This window comes from Phyllostomus discolor, chromosome 6 (genome assembly GCF_004126475.2).
Source record: "Phyllostomus discolor isolate MPI-MPIP mPhyDis1 chromosome 6, mPhyDis1.pri.v3, whole genome shotgun sequence".
Lineage (NCBI taxonomy): Eukaryota > Metazoa > Chordata > Mammalia > Chiroptera > Phyllostomidae > Phyllostomus > Phyllostomus discolor.
Window position 1 is genome coordinate 29,553,646 of NC_040908.2, and position 14,202 is coordinate 29,567,847.

The window sequence follows — 14,202 nt, forward strand, 5'->3', positions numbered from 1 at the left end:
ATAGCTTGAGGCAGAATTAATAGAGAATTTTGCAAACATGAATTCTATGGTTGGTTCAAGTTTAGAAGCACCAGTTTTTCAACATCTTATATAATGAATAAGCATACAAATATACCGGGTGGGGCAAAAGTAGGTTTACAGTTGTGAGGACACAGAACATTTCATTTTTACATTTGCATTATTTCCATGTGAAAAAACTAAACCTACTTTTGTCCCACCCTGTATTTTATATAAAGTTAATATTTTCCTTTTGGTAAGAGAATTTTAAAAATATGAAAAGAACAACATGAATTAAGAACCCTATCCCTGGCCACGTAGCTCAGTTGGTTAGAGTGCTGTGCTGATATCCAGGGTTGTGGGCTTGATCCCAGGTCAGGGTGCGTGTGAAAAAACCAACCAAGGAATGCATAAATAAGTGAAACAAAAATTGATGTTTCTCTGTCTCTGTCGTCCCTAAAATCAATAAATTTTTTAAAGTTTAATTATATTTTATTGATTATGGTATTACAGTCCCAACTTTCTCCCCCTTTGCCCCCCTCCACCCAGCACCCTCCTCTCCCTCAGGCAATCCCCCCACCATTTTCATGTCTCTGGGTCATGCTTATAAGATCTTTGGCTACTCCATTTCCTATATTGTACTTTACATCTTCATGTCTATTATTAAACTATTTGTACTTTTTTTTTCTTCTGATATTTGTACTTTTTAAAGATTTTATTTTTAGAGGGGAAGGGAGGGAGAAGGAGAGGAAGAAAACATCAATGTGTGGTTGCCTCTCACGTGTCCTATACTGGGGACCTGGCCTGCAACCCAAGCATGTGCCCTGACTGGGAATTGAACCAGTGACCCTGTAGTTTGCAGGTTGACAATCCACTGAGCCACACCAGCCAGGGCCCTATTTGTACTTCTTAATCCTCTCTCCACCCATTCTCCTACACCCCCCTCCCATCTGGCAACCATCAAAATGCTCTCCATATCCATGATTTTGTCTCTGTTGTTTGATTAGTTTATTTTTTAGATTCAATTCTTGGTAGATGTGTATTTGTTGCCATTTTATTGTTCATTGTTTTTATCTTTTTCTTAAATCAATCTCTTTAATATTTCATGTAATTATGGTTTGATGATGATGAATTCCTTTAGTGTTTTCTTGTCTGGGAAACTCTTTATCTGCCCTTTGTTCTTAATGATATTTTGCTGGGTACAGCAATCTTGGTCTCCACTTTTTATACTTTGAATATTTCTTTCCAAGCCCTTCTAGCCTGCAAAGTTTCTTTCGAGAAATCAACTGACAGTCTTATGGGAAATACCCTTTAGGTAAATAAGTGCTTTTCTCTTGCTGCTTTTAAGATTCTCTCTTTATCTTTAATCTTTGGCAGTTTAATTATGATGTGTCTTGGAGTGGGCCCTCTTTGTATCCATCATAATTTGAACTCCCTGTGTTTCCTGGACTTGCATGTCTATTCCTTCACCAAATTAGGGAAGTTTTCTTTCACTACTTTTTAAGATAGATTTCCAATTTCTTGTTCTTTCTCTTCTCATTCTGGCACCCCTATGATGTGAATGTTGGAACCTCTTGAAGTTGTCCCAGACACTGCTTATGCTACCCTCATTTTGGGGGGGGAGGATTTTTTCTTGTTCTGATTGGTTGTTTTTTTGCTTCCTTGTGTTTCAAATCATTGATTTGAATTTCGGCTTCATCCACTCTAGAGTTTTTTCCCTGTAAATTGTTCTTTATTTCAATTAGTGTATCCTTTATTTCTGACTGGGTCTTTTTATGCTGTTAAGGTCCTCCCCAAGTTCCCTGAGCATCCTTATAATCAGTGTTCTGAACTCTGCATCTGACAGATTGCTTATCTCTATTTACTTTAGCCCTTTTTCTGGAGTTTTGATCTGTTCTTTCATTTGGGCCATGTTTCTTTGATTCCTTGTTTTGGCAGCCTGCCTGTGTTTGTTTCTATGTATTAGGTAGAGCTGCTTTTATTCTGTGTCTTGTAGTGTGGCCTAATGTAGTAGGTGTCCTGTATGGTCCAGTGGCACAGTCTCCCCTATCACCAAAGCTGGGTGCTCGAGGTGCACCCTTTGTGGGGGCTGAGCACACCCTTCTCTTGTAGTTGAGCCTTGGTTGCTATTGGCAGGTCAATGGGAAGGATGTACCCATGCCAGTCATCTGCAGGGATTGGCTGTGACCACTTACACCAACCTTGGCCTTTGGTGGAGGATCATCTGTGTAGGGGCAGGGTGGTGGTGCTCCAACTTGGTTGACTGGGTGCACTGGCCCTGGGGTTTCCCAGGTTGTGCAGGCCACAGTGTTTTGTCAGGGGCCACCCTGTGTAAGCTATAAAGGAATCTGAGATGGCTGTTAGTTGGGCTTGGAGATTCCTAGGCGAAATGAAGCTGCAAACCTAGGCTGGCTGCTGCTAGTGCCGGGCCTGGGCTCACTGAGGCCAACTATTACTTGTTTGAGAGGATCAGGAAGTTGTGCAGTATGAGCCAAGACTAGCCATTCATAGGGAAAAGCAGCTGGATTGGACCCATAAATTGGGTGAGGCAGAGTCTCTGGGATTCCAAGCAGGTCAAAGAGTATTAGCCAGGTGGTTGGAGTCTCAGATATGGCATCTGCCTATCAACTCTGTGGCTCTGTGGCAGGTGGGTTTAGAAAAGGGACAATGGCCTCTGCTCGCCTTGATGCCAGACACTTCAGTTTCTCCTACTATGCCACTGGTGCCTTTGAAGCTGCTACCCCCAGTGCTGGAGCTCAGAGGGAGTGAACTGAGTAGGTGAGTCCATGTGTGGGTTCTTTAAAAGAACTGCTTGGAGCTCCAGAAAGTTTCTTCCACCATCTCAGTCTCTGCTGGTTTTTGCAGCCAGAAGTTGTGGGGACTTACCTTCCTGGTACTGGAAGCCTGGGCTGAGGTGTCTGGTGTGGGGTGGGACTCCTCACTCCTGATGTATCTCTCCTGAACTTCTAACCACCTCATGTGTTTGTGGGACCAGGCTATTCCACATCTGTGCCCCTCCTACCAGTCTGAGTGGATATGGTTTCTTTAATTCTGTAGTTGTCAGCCTTCCATTCAACTCAATTTCTGATGCTTTTGAGTGATGGTTGTTCTATATCTTAGCTGTAATTTTGATGTGGTTGTGCAAGGAGGTGAGCCATGTCTACCTACACCGCCATCCTGACTGAAAGAATCTAAATATATATATATATATATTTTTTTTAAAGATTTACTTATTTTTAGAGAGGGAAGGGAGAAAGAGGAGAGAGAGAGAAACATCAATGTGTGGTTGCTGGGGGCCATGGCCTGCAACCTAGGCATGTGCCCTGGCTGGGAAATCGAACCTGCGATGCCTGGTTCGCAGCCCGCGCTCAGTCCACTGAGCTACGCCAGCCAGGGCTAAAAATATATTTTTAAGTGTTTAAAAAAAAGAATTCATTGAATTAAAAGGCAGATCACTGTGGGTGGGCCTGACTTAATCAGATGATCCCTTCAAACCATCTAAAGTCGAGCAGTAGCAGCACAGGTGCTTCCCTGTTAGCCTTAAAGCAAACTGCCCTGTTGTGGAGACAGTCACTTACCAGGAAATGCCAGGCAAACTCTAGGAGCTCTGGGCCTCAGTCCCAGTGCCACGGGCACTGAATTCTGCCAACAAGTAGTGAGCTTGGAAGAGGACCCCCGCTCCAAATGACATCACAGCCCTGGCTGACATCTTTAAACATCTTGAGACCTTGAGAAAAGGAACCAGTCATGCTGTGCCTGGACTCCTGATCCATGGAAACAGATATTAATGTAATATACAGTGGTAGAAATTAATATAGTTAGTAGAAAGTAACAGAGCTTTAAAGACAATAGGACACAGCAGAAAGTTGTTAGACAGCAGAAATAAGGAGGAGTCATTACCCTTAGGGCTAAGATAGAGCACCCAAGGGAAACATCTCTACTGCCCCTGAGCCCTACACCCAAAGTTTGAGAGGCAGGCACGGTGGTTCTGCGAAGAGCAGAGAGGTTGCTGCCACCTGGTACTGGCAGAACTTGAAAATCTGCCTTGTGGAACTTGATGAAATCCTTCCTCTAGGACAGGAGTTATCAAACTACAGCTTACAGGCTGGCCCATCACCAACTGTTTTTATACGGTCCAGGGGCTAAGATTGGGTTTTGCATTTTTAGATGTTTATTTATTTTTAGAGAGGGGATGGGAGGGAGAGGGAGAGAAACATTGACATGCCAGAGAAACATCAGTGGGTTGCCTCTCACATGCCCCAAACTGGGGCCCTGGCCTGCATCCCAGGTATATGCCCTGACTTTTCAGTTTGTGGTACAACGTCCATCCCACTAAGCCACAACCAGTCTGGGTGGTTTTTTGCATTTTTCAATGGTTTGGGGGAAAAAGAATATTTTGCAATATGTGAAAATTGGATGAAATAAAAATTTCAGTGTCTATAAAGTTTTATTGTTTACACAAAGTGTGTGGCTTTTTCAAACTACATTGGCAGAGTTGAGTAGTTGTGAGTGACCCATCAATGGCTGGCAAAAACCTAAAATGTTTACTCTGGTCCTTACTAAGAAGATTTGCTGACCCATTCTCTAGGTGGCTGGGGGCTATTTATAGGGAGGGTGTCTCACCAGACACCAAAGGTACTCTATAAAGCTGCTTTTCTTAGTTGGGGTGTGCAGCTGGAGCTCAGGGAGGCTGCTGGCTGCTGTCTGCTGTAGGAGCAGCATTGTGCTGGAGAAGCCACTGCTGCTCTAAGACTCAGATGATGGAGAAGCCCTGGGTCTGAGAGAGCTGGGCACCGGGGAAGCCAATGGAGCTGCCAGGGAACAATACTCTCCTCTTTGGTGTCTCTCCATCGTCCTCTACTGACCAAAGTTCCCTTTTTTTTTTTTTTTTTTTTTTTTAACAGAGTAGGCAGAAGGAGCAGTTGGAGCTAACCTGTACAAGTGGCACACTTTTCAGCCCAATGCCCTCTAGTCCCTGTCCTATTCTTCTGTCTCTTCTAAAGCTATTCTTGCCAAGGTCGACACTGACCTGCTAGTTGCCAATGGCCTTTTCTCCCCAGTGTTTCACCTTTTGGTCTTCCACACAGCTTATCACCATGTTAACTGCTCCATTCCTACTCCAGTGTGTCACTTACAAATTTCTTCTTTGGCTTCATGGCCATTAATCTTCCCTGGTTGTTTTCCTCTCCTACTGACTCTGAATACTGATGTTCTCTGGATTTATCCTTCTGTTTTTTCTGCTTTTCCTTCCTGGAGGATTTTACCTGTTGTTCCCTTGCCTTAGTCACCTTCTAAGCCTAGATGATAATGGAAATACCATCTCCATTTCTGACCTTCATCCTTAGTTCTACAGGAAACTGTGTTTCACTTAACTAGCCTTTAATGATCTCACCATCTTCCTTCAAAAACCTAATTTGTCTCCTGTATTTTCAGAATCAGTTGATGACATCATCATGTACCAAGTCCCAAATTCTTTTCTGTCTCATACCTTTTCTTTTCCCTTAGTCATCGGGCCCTGTGATTCTCCCTCAGGAACAATGTTCCTCTAATCTGCCTTCTCTTACACATCTTCACTGGTCTCTTTGCTACCAATCTATTCTCTCTCTAGCATAAACCCCACATAGCTCCCAGAATCATTTGCCTAATGTCAGTGATAGCATTTTATACAGAATGAAGTCTACTACTCTCACCTGCCAGTGTGTGTGGGTGTACAAGGCTTTCACAGTCTGGCCCTAGAGTGAGTACTCTTTCCCCTTCTGGCTGTCCAGTATCCCATCCTCTCTTCGACTTGCCGAGACTTCTGTGTATGATATTGGTGAGAGATAGTACTCTGCTGCCCACTGCTCTCAGTAGCCAGGGGACAGGAACCTCCATGTAGGACTTGGAATCTTATGATTAAAAAGAAGAACAGCTGGGGCTCAGTGGTTGTGTGCTGGCCTGTGAATTAAAGGGTCTCCAGTTCTATTCCCAGTCAGGGCACATGCCTAGAATGCAGGCCAGGTCCCCAGTGGGGAGCATGTGAGAGACAACCACACATTGATGCTTCTGTCCCTCTCATTCTCCCTCCTTTCCCCTTTCTAAAAAATAAAACAAAATCTAAACAAGAAGAAGAAAGAAGAACAATTGAGGGAACACTCATGAGCACCAGTGGGGTGAGACCAATGGCAGCTATAGGAGTGTTCCCAGGGTGGCATCCCAGCCCTGGGCTCCAATGGTGTCATCTAGCTATGGTTGCTCTGCGTGGCCTCCTTTGGTTCCTCCTTCCTCTTCACTATCACTACCTGGTTCCAGACTTTACCACTTGCCTAGATTAATGTAATTTCTAGCTTCCCTAATACCTAATACTATTCCCACTCTTGAGCCTTTTTTGTATACCATTCGCAGAACTAATATCTGATCACAATTGACTTTATTTCCCACTATACCCTCTACTTAGTCAAGACCCAGCTTAAGATCCCCTTTCTTCCACAAACCCTTTCTTAACACATCTCAGCTCTTTCTACTTCTTTCAACACAAAGGCAATCAGGATGTGCCACATCAAAACCTGCTGCTTTGGCATAAGCATTACTGTATTTTGAGCTGAAGGCAGCTGAGAATCAGCAGATGCAGGAACAGTTCTCTACTTTCTCCTTAACTGTCTAAAAGCGGGGTAGAAATTTTCCCTTTGCGGAGTTTCTTTTTGTACCCAGGAATGAAGAGCCACTTAGCACCAGAGATTAGAGTCCACACTGAGATGAGTTTGCATAAACAGATCTTAATAAAAGAGCCCTTCTCTTCCATTAATTCTCCCATATATTCCTAACTGCTTCCTCACAATTTACCATTCCTTGAACCAAAAATCCTTTCTTTTTTTTTCACTGACATTTTAAAGCTCACAATTTGAAATCATAATGTTCAGACAAGGTCCTTTCTCATCATAAATTAAAAATCCTTTCCTTTAAAAAAAGATTTTATTTATTTCTTTTTAGAGAAAGGGAAGGAGAAAGAGAGGGAGAGAAACAACAATGTGTGGTTGCCTCTTGCACACGCCCTACTGGGTATCTGGCCCACAACCCAGGCATGTGCCCTAACCAGAAATTGAACTGGTGACCCTTTGGTTAGCAGGCTGGCACCCAATCCACTGAGCCAAACCAACAAGGACTGCCAATGGCATTTTTCAAAGAAATAGAACAAACAATCCTAAAATTTATGTAGAACCACAAAAGACTATGAATAGCCAAAGCAACTGAGAAAGAAGAACAAAGCTGGAGGCATCATGCTCCCTGGCTTCAAACTATATTACAAAGTTATAGTAATCAAAATATTATGGTATGGGGAAAAAAACAAACAAAAAATCAGATACATAGATCAATGGAACAGAATAGAGAGCATGGAAATAAATTAAAAATTAGTGACTTTCTTCAGATCCTTTGCCGATTTTTATTTTTAATTTTAGCACGTTACTTAGAATTGATTTAAAAAAAAATTTTTTTTTTAGCCCTGGCTGGTGTAGCTCAGTGGATTGAGTGCGGGCTGCAAACCAAAGGGTCACCAGTTCAATTCCCAGTCAGGACGTATGCCTGGGTTTCAGGCCAGGTCCCCAGTAGGGGGCACACAAGCAACAACCACACATTGGTGTTTCTCTTCTGCTCTTTCTCCTTCCCTTACCCTCTCTCTAAAAATAAATAAATCTTTTTAAAAATGTTATTGTTTATGCTATTACAGTTGTCCCAATTTTTCCTCCTTTGCCCCCTTCCCACAGTCAATCCCCACACTGTTGTTCATGTCCATAGTGATGTATCCATGTTGTCTAATTCCTTCACCTTCTTTCAACTAGTCCCACCCTCCCCACTGCCCTCTTAAAGCTATCTGTTTCTGTGCCTCTTCCTTTGCTCATTTTTAAATTTGTGTTATCTTTCTCTCATTGAGATGTAAGATTTCTTAATATATATTCTCATACAAATCCCTTATCAGATATGTGATTCACAAATATTTTTTCAGAAGAACATACAGAGTGCATGAAAAATTTCTCAATGTCATAAGCCATTAGAGCAAAGCAAATCAAAATCACAACAAGATACCATTTACACCCAATGAGATGGCTATAATGAAAAAGACAGTAATGTCCTTTAAAAAAAAGATTCTATGTATTTATTTTTAGAGAGAGAGGGGAAGGGAAGGAGAAAGAGAGGGAGAGAAACATCAATGTGTGTTTGCCTCTCATGTACCCCTTACTGGGGACCTGGCCTGCAACCCAGGCATGTGCCCTGACTGGGAATCGAACTGGCGACCCTTTGTTTCACAGGCTGGTGCTCAATCCACTGAGCCACATCAGCTGGGGCCAGTAATGTCTTTTTGATGTGAAAAAGTTAGAACCTTCATTCATTGCTGGTAAGAATGGAAAATGCTGCAGCCATTTTGGAAAACAGTTTGGCAGTTCCTCAAAATGTTAAAAATAGTATGTTAAACATATGGATTATAGTCAGATGTCAAGATTACAGTTAAACATATTAAAGTTTAATCCAGAAACTTCTCTTCAAGGTATGTATGTATCCAAGAGAAATAAACACATACATCCATATAAAAAATTTCACACAAACATTTACAGTATTTTTCATGATGGCCCAAAAGTTGAAACCACACAAATGCCCACCAACTGATGGATGGAGAGATAACATACACACCCACATTATGCAATATTATTTGGTGATAGGAAGGAAGGAAGTGCTGTTACATATAATTACAGGGATGAACTTTAAAAACATATGCTAAGTGAAAGAAGCCAGTTGCTAAAGAGCCTATTTTATATGGTTCCATTTATATAGAATGTCCAGAAGAGGCAAATCTATAGAGACAGAAAGTTGATTAGCGGCTGACAGGAGCTTGGGGTGGGGAGTGTATTCCGAATGGGGAGTGACTGCTCATGGGGACGAAGCTTCTTCTGGAGTGACAAAGTGTACTAAAATTAGATTGTGGCCATGGTTATACAATCCTGTTAATAGACCTAAAAATATTAAATTACATACAAATTTAAATGGGCAAATTATACAGAATCTGATTATATTTCCACAGCATTGTTTTAAAAGTGTATTACTTAATACTCAAGTCCAAAAGGCCTTCTTTCTCTGAAACTGCAGCTTCTGAGGCGGTTGACAGAGCCTTATGTGTCGTCGTTTTTGAATCAGGGAATAATACACATACATTACAAAGATTTGGGAAACTAGAGTGGTAGCAAAGCCAGTGCTGAATATGCATTCCTCATATAAAATTGAATTAACAATCATAATTTTAGATTTAGTTAAAGCACTTCAAAATTCACTAAATACCATCCTAGATTTAGTTGGCTTAAAATCTTAATTATTATTTCTTTCAAGAGTCTCTTTGGTAGGTGGATGGACTGTTTTGTCCAATACTTATTCTGATTATAAAAAAGTAACAGTCATTATTGTGAATTTGGAAAATATAGTAGAAAATGAAAAACAACCATGTTGGGCCCCGATCAGGTGGATCAGTTGATTGGGCGCCATCCTGCAAAGTGAGAGGTCGTGGGTTTGATTCTCAGTCAGGGCACAGGCCTGGTGGTGTAGGTTCGGTCCTCTCTCGGGGGACATTCAAGAGGCAACCAACTGATGCTTCTCTCTCACATCAATGTTTCTCTCCCTCTTTTTCTCCTCCCTCCTTCCCCTCTCTCTAAAAGTAAATAAAATCTGAAAAAAAACCACAAAACACATATTGGATAAATATTTTATTGCCCCCTATCAATCATGTCATGTCTTCCAGGTATATTTTTGCAAAATTACTCTTACCAGTTATTTTTAGAAATTCAGTTTCTCATGTGGGATGGAAAAACATAGGAAATTTCTATAAGGTATGACTATTTGACATTAACTTTTGGAATTTAACAAAAGAGAAAACCACAGGCACAAAAGGGAGTCACTTATGCTGAACCCATGACACCGAACCTACACTTCCTCCTGTTCTGCAGTTTCGTCCTTTTCCAGGAATGTAATCTCATCAGTCAGTCTGGAATATTCTGGTCAACACCAATGAGTTAATCTGTCACTTGAGCCAGTTCCATTCCCACCAATGGAAGCAGAGCTAATTTGCATGATAGACAGGGGTTGAGATAGAAAGGGGTGTAAGGGGGATAAATGGTAATGGAAAAATACAATAAAAAATAAACTATTAGAAAAAAATTAAAAGACCAGGCTTTTCCCTAAATTTAAGTAATCTTGCCTGAAATGATCCTTTCTTTTCTTTTGCTAATACCTTTCTTGTGCTACCCTTCTGTGCCTATAAAAAACTTTCCATGGGCTGCAAACCAAAGCATCGCAGGTTCGATTCCCAGTCAGGGCACATGCCTGGGTTGCAGGCCACGACCCCCAGCAACCGCACATTGATGTTTCTCTCTCTCTCTCTTTCTCCCTCCCTTCCCTCTCTGAAAGTAAATAAATAAAAATCTTAAACAAACAAACAAACAAACAAAAAAACCTTCCATATTGTGTGGCTTGTCAGAGCACCTCTTGGCTTACTAGATGAGATGCTCCCCAATTCATGAATTTCTCAGTAAAGCCAGTTAGATCTTCAAGTGTACTCTACTGAATGTAGACTCTACTGAATTTTTTGTTAACATCATGCACACTTATTCAATCCATGCGCATGAATTAAAAAGAAGTTAAAACAACCCCTCAAATTGATTACAAGCATATGTCAAACTTTTATTTTAAATTTGTTTCCAAGCAGGTTGATTTAAAGGTCCCTCTTTTCCAGGGAATTTTGTAGGAAGAAAGCATGTTAGGATTATTGTTATTAGTTTGGATACAAAATAAAGAATGTCTGGAATCATTAGTTATCTTCGAAGTCTGGTTAATGGTCATTGTCCTCTGCCAAGACTGATAGTCTTCTAGATGAATTTTCTGGACATTATGCCCATTAAAATCTATCATAAATGATAACTTCCCCAAATGAGCAGCTAATAACATCAGACTACAACGCTCAGGTTTGAAACACATTTTCTTTCTCAGTACCAAAGGATATAGAGAAAGAGCTCCCATTCTTGCTGGTGGCTCTAGTACTGCTGCCTAGGAGCAACCACAGTTACTGGTTTCTTGCAATAGGCTCACACCTGGGACCCATCTCCATCAGCAGTGGGCTATGACCCTAAACTGTACAAATATTCTAAAGTGGGGGTGCAGTGTCTAGCTCATAACCTGAAGTAGATTTTTTTCCTTGTTTATCTTTAAATTTCAGAGTAAAATCCACTGCCCTCACCTATCTTAACATAAATGTCCTCCCGTAAGGCCCTCATCTCCCACCCTATAAACCCTTTCTTAACTTGCCTTGAGAAGTTTTGTTTTGCTATTTTTTTTTCATTTGTTTTCAGAGAGAGGGGAAGGGAGGGAGAAAGAGGAGAGAAACATTGATTGGTCACCTCTCTCACACCCCCAACTGGGGAACTGGCTTGCAACCCTAGCATGTGCCCTGGCTGGAAATCGAACCAGCAACCTTTGGGTTTGCAGGACAAGGCTCAGTCCACTGAGCCACAGCAGCCAGGATGAGAAGTTTGTTTTGACATTCCCTGTAGCCCTTCACTTTACTTTGAATTGCCCTCTAAGATCAGGGCAAGTGTGGACATCCTTTTTATTTTTAGAATAGACTCAGTTGATAAATAAATACTAAATAGATATAGTCTGGGTGGGGGTAAATGTGATGGTAAACAAGTAAAGGCTGTTTACAAAATATTAAAAAATACTTTTTTAAAAAATCCTCACTTGAGGACATCTTCTTTTCTTGACTTGAGAGAGAGAGGAAGGGAGAGAGATAAACACTGCTGTGACAGAGAAACATCCATGTGTTGCCATGTGGTACACACCCCGACCAGTGATTGAACCCGCAACCTGGGTATGTGCCCTGACTGGGAATCAAACCTGCCACCATTTGGTTTATGGGATGATACTCCAGGCAACTGAGCTACACCAGTCAGGGCAAAAAATACTTTCAAAGCTATATTATCTCATTGGATCCCCACATGAACCCTAGAGGTAGATATTCTTCTTATAATGCTGCCTGCCTCTGAACTCACTATTTTAGAAAGGGGAAGTGATGGGATGACACTCAAGCTTAGGTTATCATGTAGAAGCAGTTATTGTGACGCACAGCTCATTCAGTTACATCCATTTCTTGCATACCTAATATGTGCCAGGCCTTATGGCACACAGATGGTTAAGCATACAGGATCTGGAACAAGACTGAACTCTAGCTCTGTCACTTACTCGCTCTGTGATTTAGGCATCTCCAAGTTTTAGTTTTTTATTGTAAAAAAGGAAAGTTCCTAACACTTAGAGATGCAAAGATTTGTTAGGTAGGATAAATGGTAAACCAAAGCAGGGAGGAAGACAGAGACCTGTCTGACTCACTAACTCAGCAGTCCTGAGCCTGGTCTGGTAAGATTGCCAGGTGTTCCAACATCACAAGAAATACATGAGAGAAGTCCTTGAAATTCTTTATGTATTGTTTCCACTATCTAGGAGAAAGCCTTTGAAACTGTGTATTCATCCCAAGGTCTAGAAGGGGGAAGAAGAGGTTCACAGAGCCCAAAGTAAAAGCCCATAAAACAACTTTGGTTTATTGCCTGCCTCTGGTCACTGTCTGTTTTACAAAGGGGTCCCTAATGCTTACAGAAAGAGCCTGTAAATAACTTTTAGGTAACTGCATCAACTCTAATTAACTGCCTCCTGTCACATATTTGTTTTCCAATGAGATGACCAAATGTGGTCTGGAGCAAGATAAGAATTCTGGATTAACAGCCTTCCACACATACCTATGTTTAGGTGATCAAATCTTTCCCAGGGGAAGCTGGCAACACCTTTTACCCACCAATCAATATGTAACTCTCTCACCCCTCCTGCCAACTACATATGTAAGCCCTCAGAACAAAGGACCTGATGCTCTTGCCTTGCCCTTTACCTATGCCTTTCTCCCATCCCCCAGTCTTTTCCCATGAGAACGTATCATTAATAAACTTTGCTTGCATGCTAACAGACTTGCTGATTAGTAATTCTTTACTGCCTCAGCAAGAAGAACCAAGTTTTTCCCACAACAGATTAACACAGAAAACATATGAAAATAAAGAAAATATCCAGGAGTCAATAAATGCTGATGAACATTACCCATTATTATCAATTACAAATAGACAAAAATACCCATCCCTGTCCTTCCCAAGACAGACAGGTGAAAAGATATTTCTAAAATAATGCAGCAAGACATATAAAGTGAAACCTCAGAAGATAATGCAACTAATTACACTGTGGGAGACTGGGCAGCTTTCTCTGAGAAGACCTTTGAGCAGAGGTATGAAGGATGACTAGGAGTTTGCTACACAAAGTGCCTGTAAGGGCTAGGAAGAGCTGTTCCAGAGCAGAGAGACAATTTTGTGTTGAAGTCACAAGTGTTAAGAGGAAAGGGGAAGTTTATTGTCCTCCTAGATCATAGGATTTGAGTGAGAGGAAGGGGCAGGGCTGGATGTAGCATTGCTGAGTAGTCAACAGTCAGGTGATCCAAATTTTGCTTTCTGCCTCAGAAGGTATTTGAATTTTAAACTGTGTGCCAGTGATTTCTAAACTAAGCTGATTATCAGGTATATCTAGGGAGCTTTTTGAAAGATCCCAAGATTCTACCTTCAGAAATTCCAACCCTTGAATGCAGGTGAGGGCCAGGAGTTAGTTTGAAAAGCCCCTGGGGTCATTCTGCTTGTTGAATTAGGGTTTGGGGCAGCTTCTTTAGAAGGGTTAGCCAAACAGGAGAGTACAATACTTGTCTAAGGCAGGTAACCGTGCAGGACCTCCTTCGGGTCTTTGGTTAACATTTGAAAAATTTCAACCCTATATATATATTTTTTTTATTTTACTTAAACGCTTATCTTTTAACATACCATTTAGTTTACTTACTATATAGTTGAACCATTCATTAGAACGTAAGGTGAACAAAGGCAGTGTTTTTTTGTTTGTTTTTTTAACTAGTGATCCTTAGATCCTAGAAGAGTCTGGCATACAGGAGGTTATGTAAACATTTTGTAATGAATTAATCAAGAAGTGGACTAAACGAGAAGTAATTTAGCTAGTAAAAAGCAGTTAGGAGGTTGTAGAGAATAAACCTTGATGTTAGCAGTTTGCTTAAAAAAGGAAGAGAGGCAGGAAAGAGAGGTGTGTGTTCAGATTTTAAAAACT

At 41.2% G+C, this 14,202-nt stretch overlaps 1 non-coding gene across 1 annotated transcript; it reads right to left on the reverse strand.

The window, feature by feature from the left end:
• Positions 1 to 6,848: 6,848 nt before the first annotated feature.
• Positions 6,849 to 6,921, reverse strand: LOC114501218. The gene has a single exon (XR_003684970.1). It is a non-coding gene; the product is annotated as a small nucleolar RNA SNORD107 (small nucleolar RNA).
• Positions 6,922 to 14,202: the final 7,281 nt, after the last annotated feature.